The sequence below is a fragment of the Camelus ferus genome, chromosome 14 (genome assembly GCF_009834535.1).
Source record: "Camelus ferus isolate YT-003-E chromosome 14, BCGSAC_Cfer_1.0, whole genome shotgun sequence".
NCBI classification, from domain to species: domain Eukaryota; kingdom Metazoa; phylum Chordata; class Mammalia; order Artiodactyla; family Camelidae; genus Camelus; species Camelus ferus.
In genome coordinates this window covers 15,681,623-15,698,597 of record NC_045709.1, presented here as the reverse complement: position 1 = coordinate 15,698,597, position 16,975 = coordinate 15,681,623, and the positions used below count along the sequence as shown (strand labels likewise).

At 40.4% G+C, this 16,975-nt stretch overlaps 1 long non-coding RNA gene across 2 annotated transcripts in view; it reads right to left on the bottom strand.

Moving 5' to 3' along the window:
* Positions 1–16,975, bottom strand: part of LOC106729344 — a 368,780-nt gene that overhangs the window by 139,713 nt on the left and 212,092 nt on the right. For both annotated transcript variants that reach the window (XR_001365731.2, XR_004325713.1), the window contains one exon: positions 162–247. This is a non-coding gene — a long non-coding RNA (uncharacterized LOC106729344). The remainder of the gene's footprint in view (positions 1–161; positions 248–16,975) is intronic.

Sequence of the window (16,975 nt, the reverse complement as noted above, 5' to 3'; positions counted from 1 at the left end):
GTTGAACCTTGGAAAGCAGAACTCACGGATACAGAGGGAAGGCCGAACCTCAAAATGAAAACACCTGAACAGACAGCAGTTGAGAGAGAAAACTCTAAAATTCCCTTGTTTTAACAGAGCTTTCTGAAAATTCAGCCTCCAGGAAGAGGGAGGAGACTTACCCTGAGCACCTAGAGAATGTGAGAATTATGCTGCCACAAATCCTCGTCCAGGGAGTTTCCAGCCAGGAAGGAATGACCATCAGCACCTGGACGAGAAATGTGAAATCTTTTAACAAGCCTTATTGGAACTTCCCATATCAGGACGTTCCCACTGAAGCCCTAACCACCAGCACCCCTTTAAGTATATGACCCTTTATCCCTGGCTATTTGGAGAGCTTCTTCTCATAGGCTGCTGCTGCATGCGTGTGTAGTAACAGTTTCTCCCGTTAACCTGAAGAAAATTTCAGATTGTCAGTTAATTCGCAGGTCCTGACCACTACCACTCAGACCTCAACTGGGAGAGAAAAAGTTTTCCTTCCAGACCTCCAACATCACCAAACCACCCAGCTGACCCGGTTCCCCCCTCACCTCCAAGGTTATAGTTATGTGAGAAAAGTAAGCCTCAGAATTGGTTGCATTTTCTGAAACTTAAAGCAGAGAGTTCATAATTCACTGTGCTCATTCTTTTGTGCTTGGACGCAAAATAACTACCCCCAACCCACAGTATAATAGGAAAAGTCGTAGTTCTGACTTGGACCCCAGGAGAATCAAAAGAAAGTACAGCAACATCCGATCACATCTGTGTTGCAACTGCAACACATCCTACTCCATAAACCAATGCAGACCAGCTTCTCATAATTCCTCAAACAACCCATTCCAATTCTGGTAAAATGAACAAGGTATTTTTTAAAACACTACAGTAGTTTTCAAAAACTCCTTTAACTATCGTTCAGAAAATGTTCAGATTTGGGAACTATGTGTTTTCATAATTAAAAGACACTCTCTTCCCCCAGAGTTCTCAGTTTGTGGGGGGCCGTTTGCAGCAGGGCGATAATAAAGGGTAGAGGGGGAAATTAGAGGGAGTCCTCGGGCGGAGGCGGAATGCATGCTTCTTCCAGAGTCAGCAGGAGAGGTGGAGGCAAAGGTGGGAGTGAGCTGAGTTCTCAGTAAGAAGCAGGATGAAAGGGTGGGAAACAATGGGCACCACACCCAGACCTGTATCCCAGTCGGGAGGGTTCATGAACTTAGAGAAATGAAATGGAAACTTGAACTACAAAGACCAAACCTTTAAATTAGCCTGGCAGTTGGCAAGATTCTAAAAGAATATTTTTACATTTTACAAGCTCTGTGGAAACTAGCTGAATCTTGATACATCTTCATCCACAAAATAAAAGCATAGGAATAAGTGCATCCTAAGATTCTCTCAGCTCGGAGATCTCAGAATTCTGCAATTTGTCTTCACAGGAGGATCCTGGCCACAGCTTTTCAAGTTATATCTACATCTCTTCCTCCAGCCCGAAAAAAGAAAGCCCATGAGTTTGAAAAAGAAACTCTCCTATTATTCCCCCAGTGGAATAGCTAGTGTATTTAATTCTAGCCCAATAATTGAGCCTCATTGATCAACAGGTGCAGTAATTCACTCCATAACTTTTGTAAAGCACCCACCACGTATCTAGAGACTGTGGTTGCATTCAGGGTACAGAGATAAGACACAGTATCTACTTTCAAGTTACTCAGTTTAGCTTGAGCCAATGATTTTTCCAAAATCTACTCCAAATATTATTGCATAAATGAATGAATAATTATTGTGACTCTGTAATCATTTTTCTAAGGGGAAGATTCTTACCTCTTGTCAGCACCCTCTGAGGTTGGTAACATAAAGAGAATATTTGTAATTCTCTGGCTGGGTGTTAGTATGCTGGCACCCAGTAGCTCATAATGAGACTGTGGACTAATGTTTGAACATCAGAGCAGGGCACCTCCTACCCATTCTAGATACTTTCCTCCCCAAACATGATTAAACAATAATGAAGGTTTAGGTAGTTCTTTGTTAAAATGTTCAGGTAATTTCTCCAAAACCTGACAGAGTAGGGGAGTGATGGTGATGGATGGAATCAATTACCATGCCAATGGGCACCTCACTCTCTTGAACCCTAAAGAGGAAGAGGCACTTCTTTCAAAGGCTTGGATGATTCATTTTCTTCTCTCACTCTAATTTCTTCTTACTGTCTTCCCCCTTGAAGTTTTGTCCCCAGCTATGACTTAATATCACTGTTTTTCCCCCTTATCCCAGGATATCCCATACCCTCTAACATATAAAGTCCCAGTACTATGGTCAATTTCTGTTTCTTGCAAATTTCACAACTTCAGGCACCCAGTGAATAGCAAATACTTTCTCTTAGACACAATTTCTGCCAGTTTACAAAGTGAAGAGAGGGTCTGCTAGCCCCACTTAGGAAATAATGTGCTCATGACCCTTGGATTTAGGTTGGTGGTGAAGGGGGAGAAATAGTAGAGCTTTCTCTCTGGGGTGTAGTGATTTTATCCTCAAGTATCCAAATATAACAGCAATAGCAACCCCACTAAAAGAAATGTAAGTGGAGGGGGGAGGCTATAGCTCAAATGGTAGAGCACATGCTTAGCATGCACAAGGTCCTGGGTTCAATCCCCAGTACCGCCTCCAAAAAAATAAATTCATAAATAAGTAAATGTAATTACCTCCCTCTCAAAAATTTGAAAAAAAAAATACTCAGAGATGTAAGTGGGTTAACTTCCTTCCACCAGCAGTGTGTGTTTGTTCAAGTAACATTACTTTAAGAGTTAGTATTCACATTCATCCACGCTGAGAATAAAGAGATGCCCAAGCAGATATTGATAAACAGCCAGAGAAGGGAGTGACTCTGGTGAGAATAAGAAAGACTTCACAGACAATGTGGTATTTAACTTGACATTTGAAGGACCTTCACCAGGAACAGAGGTGTTATAAAGGCGGGAAAACTTAGGGTCACATTTCAATCAAGGGGAAAAGATGAGCGAGGCATGAATCTGCCTGGTGTGTTGAAGACGTTCTTAAAAGTCAACCATTCTGCAGGGAGAGTACAGCTCAAGTCGTAGAGTGCATGCTTAGCATGCATGAGGCCCTGTGTTCAATCCCCAGTACCTCCTCCAAAAATAAATAAACCTAATTACCTCCCACCCACATAAATTAATTAATTAATTAATTAATAAAAAGTCAACCATTCTAAAAATATTTGGGGAATCTTAGACCTGTAGCTTCCTCCACAGTTGCTGCTCTATGAAAAGACTCCTGAAGGCCCACATGACTTTTGAGAAATAACAATGGGAGACTGAGATCGTCCCCAGCTAACTTTATAAACATCCTCCTCGGGTTAAATAAAGCCTCTAGAGGATGGCAGAGGCAGAGTCAAGAAAGGGAAGAACAAAGCCATGTGCAATGCTGTTTGTACATTGTATGCCCCAAATAAAAAACATAAAATCCAATTCATCCGTTATTCCATGGCTTCTTAAAGTGAGTAATTCAATCTGATCTTTATTTTCCCCAAACCACATTTAAGGGGGAAAAAAAGTTACTACGGAGCTGCTCTGAAGAAAGCATGAGATCCTGCAAGAGTAAAGTAATAACTAAAATCAAGGAGTCTACAATACAGAAGGATAGCTGGATGGAAGAGATCACAGAACAAGAAGGAAGACTGTAATGTGTGTCATAAGAAAGGTATAATCTAAGAAATGAGAGATGATGTTTAAGTAGAGGAATCAGTGGAGGCTTCCTGAGGGAAGAAGTAAGCAATGTCATGAAGGCTGGACAGGAGTTTGGCAGGTGAAAATGTAGAAGGAAGTCTATTCTAGCAGAGGCAGTAGCATATGGTGGGAAACCATAGACATGTGTGGAGTGTCCAATAACACTTTTGGAGATGTTGGAAATATTGCATATCTACACTGTCCAGTATAGTAGCTACAAGCTACTTGGGGCTACTGAGCACTTTCAAGTTGACTAGTGAACTGAAGAACTCTATTTTTAATTTTAATTAAATTTAACTAGCCACTGTGGAAATAAACAAAGACCAACCAAATGAAGACAGGCTTAGGCCTTTTACTCAGAGTTTGCTCTAACAAGGGAGTCAGCCACTGTTAATTGTATTCTGACAGAGACTCAAAGGCAGACAGAGGAGCAGGAAAGCTGTATAGTGGAAAAAAGGAAAGGCTCCAGGTGTGCCCTGACTGGAGGCTGTTGACATGGAGAAGGTGTAGGTGGGCTAATTAGATGTGGGGCAACCTATGTGGTTGGTTGGGGATGCATAGCTGGATTTCTCTGATTGGTCCTAAGCTGGAAGTAGAGACAAAACATAGAGAAACTGTCAGTCATGAGTTAAATCCTGGCTGTTTGGGAACTACTCCTGCAGGGGTTATTGTTTAGCTTGCTAGACACAGTGGCCTTATTTCCTATAAATATGATGTTTAGATAGGCTGGTTACTGTAGATCGTGGCTTGGTGTTCTGGGCTGTTTTCTGCAGATTGTGGGTCAGAGTTCTATTTTCATACTTGGTCTATCATCTGTATATTTGTTCTCATACCACTAATGACTAGTGGCCACAGCACTGGACAGTATAGTCCTATAGTAACAAGAAGTCCAGTTTGGTGGAATACAGGATGTGTTTCAGGAAACAGTAGAAAATCAGCCTGATACTAGAGATCAGAAGTCAGGGTGCCAGTCAAAAGAATCTGTATTTGTTTTGATATAAACTATCATGGAAAATTTGAGGACAGGAAGCTACAGCTTTGCTTTAAGGATTACTCAAATATTGATATGGAAAATGGAACTGAGAAGGAAGCTACTGGAAACAGGTCAACATATTGTAATTGTCTAAACAAGAGGATATGAGGCTACAGGATGATGGGAATGTGAATGGAAGGACGTGAACAGGGGCTAAAATAATTTGCAGGTACAGTATGGAGTTCTTGAAATCTGATTGGACATGAGGAATTAAAACAAAAGGGGCTCCAAAGGACTTCTGAGCCCAGAGTAGGGGGAAGATTATAGATCTTTTAAAGACTAAGGAATTAAGTACACAGCAAGGCTGGAGAATGGGGCAAAGGAAGGGAAGATGATGGGTTTCAGACTAGTCAGCCCCAACAGATGAAAAATGAATAAAAAGTAGAAAAATAAGTCAGGAGAAACCAAAAGAAAGTATGCCTTCAAACAAAGAGAAAGTTCCTCGAAAAGATTAACAAATAGACTATGTCAATCAGAAATTACATTATTCCACTCAGTAAACAATTACGCATTCTACTCAAATCCCTAGATTATGCTTGAGACAGTTTTCAGATGGTCTCAGTTAATTAGAAGAGTTCTGTTCAACATAAGCAGTAATATCAGGAGTCTTTTTTTTTTAAGGAAAAAAAACCTGATTTGGTTCTCTGTTCTACCTGAGCTTTATTAGTTAATTAAAAAAAGCAAATCTAAACAAGCATTCTTAGTAACATGCTCCATATTAATTAATAAAATCTTTATAAGAAGAGGATGCCCACTCTTTTCAAGAGAAGTAATCAAGGAAATACTGGCGTCTCAGGAGAAACTGAGTATTCATCAAGGCTTTTGGGTCACCTAGCATCTCCTCTTTCTGGTTGATTAATCTAACTTGAACTTGGTTCATAGCAACTTTCTTTTCTTACCTCATTGTATTATTTTCCCTTGGGACTTTTGTGACTAAGGGTATTTAAATTCAAATGTGCCAGTTCCCCATGTAGGTAAAACCCAAGCAAACAGGAACCTTCCTACTACCCACTCCCCCGTAACTGTCATTCTTCCAACATCTCAGCTGAAAGCTGATCAGTGAGGGACCTGCTAGTTCAAAGGCAACTGACAAGATTGACAGAGATGTCCCCTCCCAAGTGGCCACCACTGTGTGAGATCTCAGAAGGCAGAGACTCCCGTTTGGTTCAATGTCACCTGTGAGGTCCTTCATACAAAGGGGTCTCTCAAACCACTTTGGCTGAATGAATCACTAAAGAAAGGGGAAAAAATGTCTACAGAACAGGTGAAAACCCTGACTTATGCTGTATCCTCGAGTATCATTGCATAATTTACCTACTCAAGTATTTGCTGAGTGCAAACTACAGGTCAGATAGTTTACTGGACAAGTGCCTGAAATACAGAGATAAACACTATACAGCTCCTGTCCTCCAAAAATACATTAAATTAAAATCTTTGTTATCTATGTTTTCATGTAAAGTTGATGACATATCATGCTTAATTACTATGCTGTTTAATGCACAGCATTGCACTTATAAAGTACTCAAAACTCTCTACTGGACAAAAACAGGTGCTGCAGAACGCCCCTGTCATTTCCCAAGAATGCCAGGCCCTTTCTGATTGTTAGGTCTCTCACTTCAGTGGTTTTAACAAGAAGATTTGATTGAAAAGGTAAAAACACAACTCAGTTATTTTATACCCAGAAAGTAAAGGTGCCGGCTTAAGGAACATGCTTTCCAGTGGTCGCATAACAAAATCCAAACAAGCTGAAAAATCAAATGCAAGTTCTTTATTTCAATAATTCTCCTTTAAAAGTAAATCTTTAGAGACTAGAGTATATCATTTCACCAACAATAAACTTTCCAACATAATTTCTTCCAGCTTATCTTACCATAAATCAAGATCCTCTCCAAAACCAAACCAAAAAATAAAAAAACTTTAATCAATTGATATCAAAAATACATACTTTAAGGAAAGTAATTAAGATACAGTGATGATTACAAGTGCAGAATAATAAAACTGAGGTCATTTATCTTCACTTGCCTTTTTCTTCCACATTCTGAATATTTCACAGATAGCAAAGCAGTCACAAACAGGATTTGGTTTGAATCTGTCACTACGCATTTTTAGAAGAATTTCAGTTATCACTCATGTAATATATGCTAATCTGGAGTTGAACACGGCCTCAGGTGTGATAAGGAAAGCATTAATTAACCACAGTTCTGATTCCCAAAGCCAAAGTAAAATATCTCACTGCTTAGTGATCCAGAAACAGGAGTTCTATTCGAACATTCCCAAAATTCCAAAGGAGTTTCTAAAAATGGATTATCATTATGAGAGCAAGGACCTAGCGCCATCCTCAGTGGTAAATCCTCTCCCTGGGATTTTCTCCAACCTGGCAAAAAGATCAATACAACATTCAGACAGATTCATTTCCAATAGACAAGTAAGTCCCTTATGGGAAGGTCACTTAATGTGATATTGAGCTTTCGGACTCCTCCTCATTCCGCTCTCTCAGACTTCATTTCTTGGAAGCAGAACAGGCTTAAAGGAAGTCCCCTGGAGCACTTGGATGCCCCTTCTGCGCTGGCTCTACCCTTCACGGCTCTGCTTCCACCCTCCTTGCAATCCCATCATATGAATAAATGCTTATCCAGCCTCCTAAGGAGTGAGGTCAGCATTTCAGGAAGCAACCTGCCTGGTGAGGCCAAGAGAAGTGGACGTTGCATTCCTTCTCATTTCAAAGCGACCATCTATCCGGAGGTTTTTGGCAAGTGAAACAGCCCAACTCAGGCTAATGTAGGCAGAAAGGAGATTTAATCAAAACACACCACGTAGCTCACACAATCAGGAAGATCATAAAACCAGCCTGGAGGATATACAAATGGAAAAGAGGCCCCATTTCTTGCATAGGAAGGGACCATCATGAAAACAGCAACAAAGGGATTGGAGAAACAGCCGACCACCCCCGACCCACCTAGACTGAGACTGGCCAGCTAACGTGGACCCTGACTGTCTTGGCTGCATTCACTGTGACTCTGAGACAGGGTGGCTCTGAGTTCCATACCAGTCCCAGAAGAGAAGTACAGTGACAGTTTATATGCACAAGGTGAGGCCCAGCGGGGCCGTTCCATGGGCCTAAAACAAAAACTGACGTAATGACCAGGAGCACAACTGAAGGTGTCAGAGGCGTGACGAAGTCCAAGGCAAAACTGACAAAGTCTGTTTATTCATAAACCTGCAGCTCTGTCCTCGTTCCCAAGTCAGCAGCAGTTCAAGGGTGTTAGAAGGAGAGTGAGTTTTATGGAGTAAAAAGAGCAAATGCTGAGAGCATGTCTGATTGGCAAGTGTTCTGCTGAGGTGGGATTTTTGGAAGAGGGGAGATTTTTCTATTGGTCTTCGGGTACATGCGATAGTCCCTGGTCGCCTACAAGGGGCAAATATTCATTTGAGGACATTTCAAAAGAGAAAGGATTGTTCAATGTCGGGGGCACAGGGTTTCCTGTCCTGACCATTCTGTGAAACCAGGCGGGGTAGAGGGAGTCGAGAGGTCTTTCTTACAGCAACGGTCCTTGTGGCTAGCTGACTTCTGGGACAGGCATTTTCTCAAAATCTAGGAGACAAACTGGGTCAGGAACCAAAGGCGACCCCGTGTGGCACAGATACAAACTAGAGAAAGCAGGTGCAGGGTGACACTGACAATGCACTTTCTGCCATCTTGGCTGAGTTTTACTGGTCCAGCCATAGAAACAGCAGCTATCCACAAGGGAGGTCTCAATTTTCAGATATCCTAAATGCAGTATTTCCATCCTTGGGATTATGGACTTCTGGTCATCAGAACTGCAGATTGCACTGTGCTTTCCTCTATTCAACTAGATGCTAAGAACTTTTTGACGTGAAAATAAGGATGCTACACAAAACATGTGCTATGGACTGAATGTTTGTGTCCCTGCCCAAACGCATGTGTTGAACCCTAACTCCCAGTGTGATGGTATTAGGAGGTAGGACTTTGGGAGGTAATTCAGACTGAATGAGGTAATGAGAGTGGAGTCCTCACGAATGGGATTAGTGCTCTTAAAAGAGTCATGAGAGAAATTGCTTCCTCTTTCTGCTTTCTGCCACCTGAGGAAACAGCTGGAAGTCAATGGTCTGCAGCTCAGAAGGGGGCTCTGCCCAGAACCTGACTCTGTTGGCACCCTGATCTCGGACTTCCAGGCTCCAGAACTGTGATAAATACATCTCTGTGGTTTAAAAATCACTCAGTCTATGGTACATCTGTCACAATAGCCCACATGAATATGACAACATGTTTGGACTAACACATCAGTAAGGCTACCATTAATAGGATTAAAGACATTGGGCAGCCGCTAATCCTGATCTGAACAATACAACATTATAGGATTGTTCTCCCACTTGGCCCTAAAGCCCTAAGTCTTTCAAGTTAAGAGTTTACCCTCTGTCACCTCTTCCCAAACCATGAGCTGTGTGTTCATGTGTGTCGTGTGTGTGGGTATTAGGAATTGAGGATCAAGGTTAGAATGAGTAGAAAGAAAAGCAAAAGAAAAACTAAGAGCTTTAGAAAATAGCTGGGGAAAAAGTCTGTGCTTCTACATAGCCTGATGTCAATTTTATGTAAATACACATACTACAGTCCTATTTAGCCTTCAGTAAAAACCAGGCGATGACCATTACCTTTAACATCCCATTAGCTTTTTATTATATTCCTTATGAAATTACCCAGTCACCGTTCTCATGAAAAATTTATCTTAAATGCTTAGTACTAAGCTCTTTGATTAAGTGCCTCCCACAAATACAAAGAAGAAGTAAATAAATAAAAATTGTTCAAATCTGTTCACTTGTTTAAATTAAAATTCAAACTTCTGGAGGAAAGAAGTAACTTAATAAAATACTTATCACGCTGCGAGCTTTAAATATTAAATATCACTGTGTATGAAATGCCCGCATCTTTGAGAGAAAGGACCAAAAAACCCCCATATGAATTCAGTAGGACTTAATATATAGTTTAAATGGCATTTGTATATTTTCTCTGATATTTTCTGAAAATGTAGAAAGGAATGTTAATTTTTCCAAATACATTTTCTTTTGCTTACCAGCAAAAGTTGTTTGAACAAAGCAGTTTTCACCGTTTTATTAAATTCTCATCTGTACCCAAATTGTCCTTCTCATTTGGAGTTTTGGTGTTCTGGTTATTGTTGCTTTTTCCTTGTTGTTTTGCAATTCCATAATGTGATGGTTGCCTTGGCAATAGAAAAGTGGGTTCAAATCTTTACAAAATGATAATTATCTCAAATCTTTACAAATGATAACTATCTCTATTCTGCATTATGTATTGGATTTCATTCAAGTATCCTCACCTTTCCATTTCTTCCCTTTGTGAGCTGAAAGTTATTCCTTCCTTTGTCATACTGATTTCCATTTTCTAAATACTTCTCTAACTGCCAGTATGTCTCACCTGCTCTATTCAAATGGAAAAAAGAGTCCAGGATTTTATATGCAATTGAGAAGTACACATTTGCATTTGCTTTTCAACCAGTCCTGTGACTGAGCATCATCTTCCACCTGCACAGACACCACTCACACCTACTGTGTCTGGGAGCTACCCGGGCTGGGGATTCCAGGAGGACTGCGGTCTGGGGAGCAGGACTATCAGCAACAGTGGGGTTGGAGCAACTGGAGAGGGGGCTCCATGGAGCGCTCAGCCAGCTCTATTCCTTAGTTAGGCAAAGAGTTTCTGGCAGCATGTGGCCTCTGCTTTTAGCTTCTGTGTGACTAGAAATGCGGCTGCTGCAGCAGTGGGTCCAAGTTCCCCTTTTCCATAGGTGACTGTGGAAGGAGGCTACACCGTAAGTGTGAAATGTCAAGCCCCCTAAATGTAAGAGACACCAGGTGCTGATTTGTAGCCCAGGGCTGAGTACTTACAGTGGGAATTGCCCAGAATCAGCCGCGTAATGACTCATGGGCATCAGCATACCAGACTGATGGAATTATAGCACTTTAATAAAGGAACCTGGGGTAGTTTTGCCCAGGAGTTCTTTCTTAATCTAGGAGACTCCTACATTTCCATAGATGCACTGAAGTGGTTTCATGGACCACTCAAATTATATGTAAAATTTAGGGTGCGTGTGTGTTTCTCTAAGGAGAAAACCTAGGGTTTTTTTCATATTCTTGTAGAGGCCTATGACAAGCAGAGAATATCAGTTTGCATAGAGCAGTCATATTTATGTCCACGTGCTGGCATCATTACTAAGAATGCCCATTTAACTCCGAAAAGTTTAGGTTAGTTGATAAATTATACGGTCTCCCTACTTTTGGCTGACCAAAGGATAAGAACTACTAATTTGGTCCAACCCTCCATTTCCACACAAAAATTATTGTGCCATTATTTTATAGAAGCTGACAAGCCATAAAAATGTATGTGATACCTTTATTTGAAAAAGTGAGGTGCAGTTATGTAACACAGAGATTTGAAAATCAAGCAAAATTCTTTAGACTCCACTAAGATAAATATTTTAATTACCAATACCAATATTGTTGCAAAGTTAAAAGACACTTATAATCATAAGCAACAGCTTGTTTGAGGCAGTGTTGTGAGATTAATTCAAGATGAGGGAAGGTCACTTACTTATTGTAATTCAGAAATTTTACTCTTTCAAATTTCTTTTTCTTCCTGTGCATACAGTTCAAAGAATTAGCAAATTCTATGGTCAGCAATAAACAGGTTTAGTCTGAGTTAACAAATACCAATTGAGCCTTGACTATGGGCCAGACACTGTGCTAGGTCCTTATGGGAAGATAAGGATGAATGAGATCATAGGCAAGCCTTCAAAGATCTTAAGGGTCTAGGAGGGAAGAAAAAAGATGCAAATAATGAACAAAATGGGATCATTTAAAATATAGTTACTTATGAAGGATTAGGTTCAAGTGAAATGGGAAGAATATCCACAATAACAGTGGCTTAACAAGATTAAATTTCATCTTTTATCCACCTAAAAATATGGAATTAGGCAGTCCAGGGCTGGAGTGGTGTTCTTCTACAGAGTCAAGGGGCCAGGCTCCTTTCACACTGTGGCTGTCATCTATGGGCTCCATTCCCAACATTGTCAGAGACCTGGAGGGCTGCTCCAGCTCCAGTCACCACACAGATATTAATGCCAACAGAAGGGAAGGAAGAGAAGAAGCATACACATCTCCCCTCAAGAATTATTCTCAGACACTACACATATCACCTCCTCTTATATCCCACTGGCCAGACCTAGCTCACATGGCCACACCTAGCTACAAAAAAGGCTGAACACAAAGCCTTCATTCTTGTCATGCCTGTGCCCTGCTAAGACTCATGGGTTCTATTACTATGGGAGGAAAAATAAAGCTATTTGGAAGACAATTAGTAGTCTCTGCAACACCTACAATGAAGCAATTGGAAAGGAGAAGGAAATCCCTCCATGCTGACAAGAAAGATGCACGAGCCATATTTCCAAGTGAAATGGCAAGTTGTGGAGTCATATGTCTATTACCACCTATATAATGTCTTTTAAAAAGATATATATTTATCAACGCCTGGAAAAAGTCCTGGAAGTTACACTTGCCACTAGTTTTCTCTAAGAAATAAATGAGATTGAGGAAGAAAGAAAACAGGAAATATGTCAACTTATTCAATATACTTCTGAATTATTTAACTGTTAAAATGCCTTAGGAACTTGTATTCTGCTGTCATTTTAAAAACCAAAGGGTTAAAAATACAGTATACAGGTAAGAATGTGATGAGAGCTTTCATAGTAAAATAACAAATAACAGATGAAAACCAACTAGGAGTGGCTTTGGGGGAGGATGTTAGGCCTTTAAAATAATAAGATTTTAACTGGCACAAATTTGAGAAGAAGATAATCCTGTCATAGATTAAAGCATGAGTTAATTCAAATAGTGAGGGACATTAATGTGTGTCCACTGCAGCTGAGTGCAGTTGCAATGGATTATCATGGACAAGATGACTGGAAAATGTACTGAGACCAGATTACAGAGAGCCTTGAAGGGTTTCCTAAGGAGTTTGGTTTATACTCTGAAGCTAAGGGAACTTCAAAGATTTCCAAGCAACAGAGTAGCAACATCTATATTTCAAAAGATAGTCTAGGTAGTAACTGGAAGAACACTCTGATCAGGGGAAATACTGATTTCGGAAAGGCCTGTTAGAAGGCCTGACACCTGGGGTCCTGGATAGTGAGGTTCTGTATTTGGGCAGAAGCCTGGGAATCGGAAGGACTGGACAAATTCAAAGTACATTTGGAAGACAGAGCAATAGTCTTGTTAACCAGTTTGTTTCAGAAGGTGAAACAGGAGGGTTGAGAATGACACCCTGAGTATCTCAGAGAAACGCTGATGTTATTAAAACAAAAGAAGACAAGGATTTATTGGAGGGAAAGATTTAATTCCATGTTGCATTGGTTGGGAACACAGGTTTGTGCTCAGGATGGAGGTGAGGACTAGAAATGCAGATTCAGAAGACACTGATAATAGGTACAGACTTAGGAGAGAACAGTGGGAGGGAAGCGGACCCAGAAATGAAAGAGGAAGGAGAAGAGGGGAAAGAAAATGAAAACCTAAGGGCATAAATTTTGTCAGAAAAACAAAATAGCTCATCATGTTCATGAAAACATTGATTCCACTAATTCTCACCTTCCTGCGAGCGGGGAAGAGCTAAGCTACTTATTTTACAGGGAAAAGAATATGGTCCAGGCATTTATTCATTTAACAGACATTTATTAAGCCCTTATTCGATATAAGCACTAAGCCAGGCTCTGAGGATTTAGTGTGAGCAGTTTAGTCCAAGACTCTGTTCCCACAGTACTCACCTTCTTGTGGGGTAAACAGTCAACGGATAAGAAGTAATGACTCACGTAATTACAGTTTCAGTGCCATGAAGGAAATAGGCAGAGAAGTGAACTAGAGTCCCTGGGGAGAAGCCACTTTGGAGAAAGGACTAAGAGAAGGCTTCCCTGCAGAGGTGAACTTTGCCTTGAGTATCAAAAAATAAGGATGAAAGACGTGGCAAAAATCATTCCAGCCCCACGTTGGAAACAAGAGCCCAAAGCAGAAAAGGACCTGGTGTGTTTAAGGAACACAAAGAACCCAGTGTGCTGTTGCTTAGGGAATAAATTGGAGAGTAGAATAAAGTGCGGTTGGAAAGAAGAGCAGAACCTTGTAAATCACAGTAAATCATCAGGGCTTCCTTATCTGAAGGAAGAAGGAGCCCAGAGAAGGGTCTTAAGCAGGGAAGGGACATAATCCAATTCACATCTGCTCTGCAAACAAAAGATTAGAGAAGGTCAAGAGTGGAAGGTCAAGAAGTGAGATACGATGGCAGCCGGATCCAAGGTGGTGGCCTGGAGATGGAGAGAAAAAAACAATCTGAGATACACTGAAGATGAAACCTACAGGACTTGCTGCTGGAAGGGGGAAGAGAGGGAAGAGAAAGAATCAAGGATAATTCCTGCTTTTGAGGCTTTGTATCCAAGTGACTGGTGGTACCATACACAGGAAAGGGGAAGACTGAGAAGGGAGGTGACTTGGGGCACAGGGATAGTGGGGGTGTAGGGATGGGTTGGGGAGATAGCTATCAAAATCTCCATTTTGGAAATACTAAGTTTGAAAGGAATTTTAGACACCCAAATAAAATTGTCAAGTTGGCAACTGACTATACCTACAACTACAAATTTGAAATTTGTTGGAATATAGAAGGGATTTGAAGTCTTGGGACTGGATAAGTTTATAGATCAGGAAGAGAGAATGGATAGAAAAGAAAATCTGACCAAGAACTGAGTCGCAGGGCCAAAGGACTCACTTACGCTGGCCCCTTCCAAGAACCAGGGTTGGCCTTAGTAAAACTTTTACTTAGTCAAGTAAGTAGTATTGGCATGGCCAGGGTCATTTTTGGAAATTAGCTAATGGGAGGTAGAGTTATGAATATATTTAGTAGGTTCAGTAAGGTATATTTCTGGGGCTCACAGTCTCCTCCTTGTATAGTTAAGTCACTGCTGGACATCTCTGTATGGGAACGGCTTGCAGGGACACTCTAACCACCATCTTATTTACTTGTAGATTCTACATTGGTTGTGACAAGCACAGGTCAGTTGGCAATTATGGTGCCCTACTTTTATAAGGGGAAAAGTTTATGGTAGTTGTTACCATATCACCATTGGAAGATACCTAAAACATAAAATGCCTCTTGAGTCCACAAAGTGAAACAAGTTCTGGGCAGTAGGATCCTGCCATTGAACTACAGTTCATGGATGGTCGTAAGACAATGTGACTATATGAAAAGTAAGGACAAAGGGCTGCAAGCACAGTTTAAGAATTTTAATAAGTATTTATAATATGTGCCTTGCATAGCTCATTCTGGAGAAAAAGCTAATGCCACAATACCTAAAACTGTTGACTGCTCAGTAGGTTGCAACAGTTATGGATATGCCATCTTAATTGTTTTTTAAGAATTTAAGTGTAACAAGATGGGGTCACGATTATAAAGTTGTTCCAGCCTTACAACCTAGATACAATGATATTTTGAGGACTCTAAAATACATTTTGAAGAGTTGGAAGAGGAATTTGAACATATACAAGAAGCAAAAGAGTTTATTCAAAAAATTACTAATGTTTGAGCATACTATTTTACTTGCAATTTTGAATGAAAGACATTTGTAACAATTTAGTAAAATAAGTGAGAAACTACACATTGAATTGGGCTTAATATGAAGAGTTCCTTCTTTTGTTATCTTTAAATTTATTTACTAAAGGATTGAAAGGTAAACCCAGGTAAAAATATTGATGGAATATGAAATTAAAAACAATAAAGATGAGAGATGAAATCAGTAGAAGTTATTCTAATCTCATAAAGCAAATGATAACAAACATAATTTCATATCATACCAGGAGAAGTTATTCATTAAGAGGAAAAGATAAATTTAGAATAGAAGCAAAGAACAGACTGTAAATTGTTTGACAATCCTATTAACAACAAGAAGTGAATCTTAGGAACACGTTGGAAAGGAATGAAAGCTCCTGCTGATCTGGGGCAAAATACTAACAATGTTCAAGACAATGGAAATTTCAAACAACTCCACTGCATGAGGACATTGATGACAAATGGTTAATGAGTGTTGTCATTTCAGAGTAATTACAATTAGTCACTGTACAAGAAGACTTGAAATGTCATAAAACCTTATAGCTTAAATATGAAAGAAACTTGATAGAAATTGTACAGGTTAACTGTCCTAAAATTTTATACGGCATTACCAATAATAACTTATAAAGCTGAAAGAAAGTCACTAAGCTAAATATAATATAAAACAATTTCTGTTCAACAGAAGAAAAAGTGAATTTTTTTCTAGCCTCTCTACAGAAAATGTTACAAAAATCACTGTCATATAAAGAGGTGACCAAAAATTATGCCGGCAAAACTGTAGAGGAAGATAGTACTAGGAAGGCATGTCACACGGTTAATTAATTTAAATTTTTTTCCATTTCATGATGTCTTGGTATTTATAAACACTTAAAAATATGTTGTAATTTCTTTTCTCTTTCTGAATATTTACTTTCATACTTAATTTTGTATTTATAATGTTGTATCTTTTTACCGAAAGAATGCACCCTGCACTGTAAATGCCTCGGGCGCCACAAACGTGGACCTCTGTCAGAGGCCTCTGAGCACTCAGATATTGGGTAGAGAAAGGGGAAACTATGAGAGGGTGCTGTCTTGAGGAGGTTGGCAACTGTGCCGGATGCTCCTGGAGTTCAAGATAAAGGAAGAGATGTATTCTTCGGATTCAGCAGCATGAGCATCTTGATGACCTTGACGAGAGCTGACTGAGAGCTGAACCCATGTTGGAGCAGGTCGAAGCGCAAATTGGTCTGTGTAAGATTCATTTATACTGCGCTGGTTATCTTCTGGTTTCCCCTCTACATCAGCTTTCCATCCTTCCCTGTGCTGCTTGGCCTGGGAAGCTGACTTCCATCAACCACTTCACCAGTCCTGCCTGCTGGCTTCCCCTTGGGTTGACCAGTTGAAGACCCTGGGAGAAAACTGGGCCATGGTTTGGGGCTGGGCTCCTTGACCTGTGATCACACAGTCTGTGGGTGGCCCTTCTCTTGGCTACAGCTCTCCCCTGGGCCGACAACGCTGCCTCCTCTGCTCTTCAGGCCCAGGAGGAGGAAT